Source organism: Amaranthus tricolor, chromosome 10, assembly GCF_026212465.1.
Source record: "Amaranthus tricolor cultivar Red isolate AtriRed21 chromosome 10, ASM2621246v1, whole genome shotgun sequence".
NCBI classification, from domain to species: Eukaryota; Viridiplantae; Streptophyta; class Magnoliopsida; order Caryophyllales; family Amaranthaceae; genus Amaranthus; species Amaranthus tricolor.
Genome location: NC_080056.1, coordinates 10,292,170 through 10,298,781, shown reverse-complemented (window position 1 = coordinate 10,298,781; position 6,612 = coordinate 10,292,170). Strand labels below are relative to the sequence as shown.

At 35.6% G+C, this 6,612-nt stretch overlaps 1 pseudogene; it reads left to right on the top strand.

The window, feature by feature from the left end:
• The first annotated feature begins 1,409 nt into the window (after positions 1–1,409).
• On the top strand, positions 1,410–4,373 carry LOC130824817 (60S ribosomal protein L44-like; annotated as a pseudogene).
• The last annotated feature ends 2,239 nt before the right edge of the window (positions 4,374–6,612 follow it).

The window sequence follows — 6,612 nt, the reverse complement described above, 5'->3', positions numbered from 1 at the left end:
CATTGTGAATCCAAGGAAAAGTAGCAGGTTAGCTTCTAAGAGAAAACATCTAGTAGTTAGTTTGGATGATGACTCGTCCTCACACACCAACCTTGAGCCTCAACCTACTGCACCTTCCTCACCAAAACCGGCCACACCACCTACCCATCACATACCATCACCTATTCCTTTTACACCTCCACCAACAACTACTACACCTGCTTCACCACTTCCACGCACTTCACCAGGTCTTGGTTTTGCTGGTTTCTCTAATCCTTCCTTAGTTCTTGCAACTATCTTAGACCCTATCCTCAACATACTACAGGATCTTCAGTCCCAGTTTTATTCCTTTCAAGATGAATTTCGTGTCACCTTCGCATCCATCACTGATCAGCTCACTCAACTGAAGGCCCATCGAGGTGCCAAGCTTGATACAGTGGAGGTGCAGACCAAATTCGTAGACGAAGAAGAGCGTGCTTCCTGATCCCTCTCTTACTTATCTTTTCATTTTGTTGGTCCATCTATCAAATAAACGATTTATTTTAGTTTTTGATGTACCAAGCTGGGTACAGTACTTGTAATTTGCTAATCTTTAAACATTGCTGCTCCTTTTGCTATGGTTTGTGACATTACCTCATTGCATACTTTTGATTGCTTCTATTAGTACTTGCTTTACTTTACTGCTCTTTGCTCACCTTCTTTTGCTATACATATATTGTTAGTGTTGTGGTTTGAAGGCTCCTCTCCTTTTTGAATAATATCAAAAGGGGGAATAATTGCATAAACTTAAGAGGTATGCTTATGACATTGATATAGTTTCTAATTCTTCTTTATTGTTTTGTCCACGGAATGTAGTGTAATGTTTTGATAAGGCTTTATGAACTAATTAGTTTCATTGTCTATTTAGTTTGATATGTATGCTCTGATAGAATTTTGCTTACGCTTAGCTCTGATATGCTCCGATAGAATTTAATTTTTGCTTAGGATTAGTTTCATAATTGTCAGTTACTATTTTGCTCTGCTCCTGTTTTGTTAGCACTTAGTATCATAGTATCTTAGTATCTTGGTAACTTATGTTGTTTTACATGTTGTTTATGTTTACTAGAGTAATCTGTTTTATCATATGTACTTGGTAAATTCTATTGTGATGATTTAATTTGCTAAGTGATATATAGAGTAGCTTTAAACTCTGACGTGCTCTATGACATTAATTTTACTCTATTTTTTTTAAAGTTTTTTTAATAAGTTTATCATCATCAAAAAGGGGAAATTCGTTGACCCTTTTAGGTTTTAATAATGACTACTTAATATATATGAATGTATTTTAGAGATTGTGTGCAGGTCGATATTAGGTCTTGATAAGGATCGTTGATAGTGCCTATGAGTTAGTCTATGTATCCAAGGAAGTTAGATAAGGAAGATCGTTTAGGATGTCAAATGTAGACAAGAGGTCTACTGTTTCCAAGTTTGACGATCTGACGATACTTGTTGATGGAGATAGTGCTGTATCCGAAGACTGAAGTCTGGAAAAATTAACGTCAGCTGAAAATTCTGTAAATATATTTTTCTTGTTTTTAGTTGATGTATTGCTTAAAATTAATTTGTTGCATTATTAATTTAATAAGTTAATTGTCAAAATATTTTTTAAAAGAAAAATAACCGTTCCTTTTAAAGTGGAGAAAACTTCACCTTATTTTTCACCACATAAATAGGCTTGCATTATGGATTTAATTAAGAAAAACTACCTTACCTATTTTACAAAATAACCGTCGCTTTTTCTTGCAAATCAAGATTTACTTAATCCTCCTTAATCATAGGAATAAGGATGTAGTGAGAAAATAACCGTGGCTTTTGCTTGAGATTCAAGATCGAGTTAATTCTTCTTAATCTTAGGAATAAGGATGTAGTGGATAGTTATTTCGTTTTACTAGCTACATGAGCTCCTATATAAAGAGGACTTGTTTTTCAACCGAAGTGAGAGAGCACGAGTGTCCATACGTGAGATCAAAATTAACAAGAAATATTTTTGCTCCAAAAATTGCCAATTAACTTAAAACATTTTCTTGTGCAACTTATCAATTTTATCCTTAGAAAATTTATCCTTTGTAAAGAGTTTTTGAGAGAATTGTTGTAACTAGACTTGGGAAAGTCTAAGGAAGAAAAGAGAAGGTTCGAGTGAAGCAAGAGAAGGATAGAGAAAGAGAAGGAGAAAGAGAAGTTGACCTAGTTTTGTTTATATGTTTTATGTAATTGTAACGAATTGCCTAAAATATATTAGAGAATTTGAAATTTCGAGGGGTCGTGGTTTTTCCTTTTATTTAGGTCTAGAAGGTTTCTATGTAAAATTGTATTGTCTCTTTCTTATTTTTCCCATCAAGTTTAAGTTTTTAATTCCGCAATTTAATTCCGCAAAAATATGGCAAAAATACTTAAACTTATCTAACAACAATTCTTGTTGTTATTTACCCTCTCTAACCGTTTCTACAATATTTTACGTTTTTGAATGCACTAATAAATTAAGAAACCATTGATTTAACCCCAACTCCCTGTGGATTTAATCCATATTTGCCGTCGTACTAAACTACGTTGTGCACTTGCGGTATTATTATTGAAGGACGTAAAGTTCCGATCAGGATTAAATTGAGGTTCTTGTAAAACAAGATTAGGGATTAAATCAACAGTAGGTTTGCGAAGATATAAAAACCCCAAATTCAATTGCATCAGTATAAAAAACTCCAAATCTATTTAATCAAACAACAAAGGATTTGAAAAGATTTAATATTTGAGCTCTTAAAATCTACAACTAATATTTCATCCCTAAACCTAATTAATAAAAAACTTACACATTCGAATCCTTCATGTCGCCTAAAATTTGAACGCTGTAAATTAGAGTTTGAGAATCGGCCTGATCCAAATGCTAATGTTCATCCATAAAAAAGGAGAAAAGAGAAGGGGGAGAAAGGAAAATGAGGAAACCCAAATTAAAAGCGGTGAAAAGGGCAAACTGATTTGGCTATTTCACTGTTCATTAGCCTTCTATGAATAGTATTCCCCTCTTTGAAACATTTTGAAACATTTTATAGTAAGCAGATAAAGAATGTTGACTTGGAGTTTGACTAATCTAGGGTTGACCATAACTATGTGAAATTTATAACGAGGAGTCTTGTTTGAACTTATGTGTACTTGGATGAATGACTTTGATAGTAAAGAAATATCGAACCACAGAACAGCATGTAATCCGACGCTCGTGTTTCCCAACACGTAGAAATGTTGGGTTAGACAGGGGGACCGAGAGAGTCCCATCCTGTAGAAGCTCGAGCATAAAAATTGGTGGAGCGACGACTCTCGTCACAGTTAGAGTCTGGAATATGTTCCTCCTCTAGCTAGACCCTTACATATGTCAGAAACGTAAAAAGTCATTATTATGTGTGTTGTGCAAATGTGATTTGAATCTAATTAAGTAGATCTATTGGATGAACCTTATAATTATCAAGTGTAGGTGACTATAGTGAAGATATTTATTTACATTCATGTGATGAATGTGAAATTGTTGAAAGTATTTGAGAACTGAAAAATGAGAAACGAGAACCGAGAAAATTAAAATCAAGTTTTTTTGGTGCACAGTGATGTGATGCTTGAAAACATATTCAAAGCAAGTTAATTAACATAGCTTGTCAAAGGGCTGTAGAAGAGTTATCCAACTTACTGGTTTCAGATTTAGTCTTAATGAATAGAATGTTGCAATTGTGTTAACAAAGAGCGTCGAGGTGAATCCTTTTTTCATATCTTGACAATTCTAGAGCAACTTGATGATTACTACTTTTTTGTTTGTTGTTTTTTCGTGCCATTCATTTGTTTTCACTCTTTATCTAAATTTTTCATTTAATTTTGGTGGCAGGTGAACATACCTAAGGTGAAGAAGACCTAATACAAGAACAAGAAATGCAAGAAGCACACCACTCACAAGGTGATTAAATATAAAAAGGTTAAGGATAGTTTTGCTGCTCCAGGAAAAAGACGTTATGGTCGTAAACAATCAGGTTATGGTGGTAAGACTAAGCCTGTCTTTCAAAAGTATTTATTTATTTTAATATCAACGCATGTTTAAAAATCTTTTTATCTCTGTGTTTTGACTAATATCTTATTTGTTCCTCAACAGGCCAAGACTATCAAAAAGATTGTGTTGAGGCTGTAGTGCCAGTCATGCAAGCATGTCTCACAACACCCATCAAGGTTTGTATTCTGAATGTACTATTTCTTGTTGGCTATCTATCTTCCTTATGGTTGTAGTCAGCACTCATTGTATTTATCCTTGGTGTTTGGTGTTTATCCAGCGTTGCAAGCACTTTGAGATTGGTGGAGACAAGAAGGGCAAGGGAACTTCACTCTTTTAAGTGTGTTATTGTGGTTTAGTTTATTTTGTTTATTGTTTTATTGAGGAAGATAGTTCAAGGTTCAAAACAATTTATTTTGTGTCAAATGTATCTATGAGATCTGTTTAGCCATTTTTGAAGAATGACCTGTCTAATACCTTAGCTTCTATTTTCTGTGATCTTTGTTTTATTGCTCTTCAAACTGTTGTGGGTCCAGCCCAAGTTATGATAAAATATTTTTTTTTGGTCTTAATAAATGGGCCAAATTGTAACATTTTACTTGTTGTTATGAGTCCTCTTTGGGCTTATTTTTGGTGGCTTCTTTAGCAAGCTTTTGGGGAGTAATTCTTGCTATATAGGACAGCAAGTGAAGCAAGGAAAATAGGAATTCAAAAAGACACAAAAGAGAGAGTTTGAGAGAGTAGTGAATTTTTCGGATTTTCAAGGTCAGCCTTCTGTATTTTGTCCGTTGCCGGAAATCCAACCGTTGGATCGCTCTGAAATTTGGTGAGCTTGTTCCTGACATCGAGGGCTTCAGTTTGGACGGTTGGATCGTCGTTTTAAGCTCTGAGTTGGTCGGAATCGTCTCCGGACAGAGCTGCTGTTTTTGGTGATTTCTACTCCTTTAGTTCTCTATTTTTCATCTCTTATAGCTTGATGTATGTAGGTGGGCGTTGATAAACCTTTTATGAACTGATTTGGGTTTATTTTTGCCCTCAATTATCAATAAGAGAAGATTAAGGGTGGACTCCTCAAGAGGTCCCGTGGTTTTTATTCTTCACATCGAAGAGGTTTTCCACGTATAAATTGTGTGTGTTGTTTGCATTTCTATTCCACTTATTATTGTTGATTTGTTACTGTCATATTGCTGTCCACAATTGGTATTCTAGGTTGATTAATATTGGTGAATTAATTTGGGTTCTTTGGTTTGGATAATTGGTTGGTTGTTTTGTGTATGTGACATTGTGGGTGTGTATGTGACATTGCATTTTCCGATCCCTACAACTTGGTATCAGAGCGGGAGGTTTGTTTGTCACATTATGGAGTCGAGTAGTAGTAGTTCGATGGTTAAATTGACATCCACTAATTATTCTATTTGGAGACCTATGATGGAAGACTTATTATATTGCAAGGACTTGTATGACCCGCTTGATAGTGTCACTAGTTCAGATGGTAGTGTGTCTAAACCATCTAAACCAGATAAAATGGATGATAAAGAATGGGCAAAGTTGAAAAGAAAGACTTTGGGGACTATTAGACAATGGGTTGATATTAGCATATTTAACCATGTGTCACAGGAGTCCGATCCTTATGATTTGTGGAAGAAGTTGGAAGGTTTGTATGAGCGGAAGATTGCTCATAATAAAGCTTCCTTGATTAAAAGACTTGTCAATTTGAAATCGAAAGGTGGGAAGTCTGTTTCTGAGCATCTTAGTGATTTCCAGGATATTATTAACAAGTTGACTACTATGAAGGTTGTTCTTGATGATGAGTTGCAGGCCTTGTTCTTGTTGAGTTCTTTGCCAGATAGTTGGGAGACCTTGGTTGTGACTATTAGTAACTCTGCTCCAGATGGTGTGCTATCTTTAGATGTGATCAAAGAAAGCATGTTTAATGAGGAAATTAGAAGAAAGGAGATGGGAGTTGACAATTCACAAGCTCTTGTTGTTGAGAAAAGAGGAAGAAGCAAGAGTAGGGGTCCCAGAGGCCGTGGTAACTCGAGGAGCAGGTACAAGTCTAGTGATGGAAAGAATGTCACTACATGTCATTACTGCAACAAGCTGGTCATATCAAGAAGTTTTGTTTCCGCTTGAAAAGGGAACAAAGGAAGAAGAATGACAATTCACAAAAGGAGGGAGATGATAAAAATACTGCAGCAACCGCTTCCAAGAGTGATGATGTCGTCACTTTGATTTGTGCAACTAGTGAGTGTCATCATGTTGATAGTTCAGACATCGAGTGGCTAGTGGATACAGGTGCTTCATACCATTGTGTTCCTAAAAGGGAGTATTTCTTGAACTACCAAGCTGGTGATTTTGGTAGTGTAAAGATGGGTAACCAGAGCTCAGCAAGCATTGTTGGGTTAGGTGATATTCGTGTGAAGACAACTGTTGGGTGCATGCTTACATTGAGGAATGTGCGCCATATTCCTGATCTACGCCTTAATCTATTGTCTGCAAATGTCCTTGATCAAGAAGGCTTTCAACATACTTTTGGAGATGGTAAATGGAAGTTGTCCAAGGGTTCTATGACAGTTGCA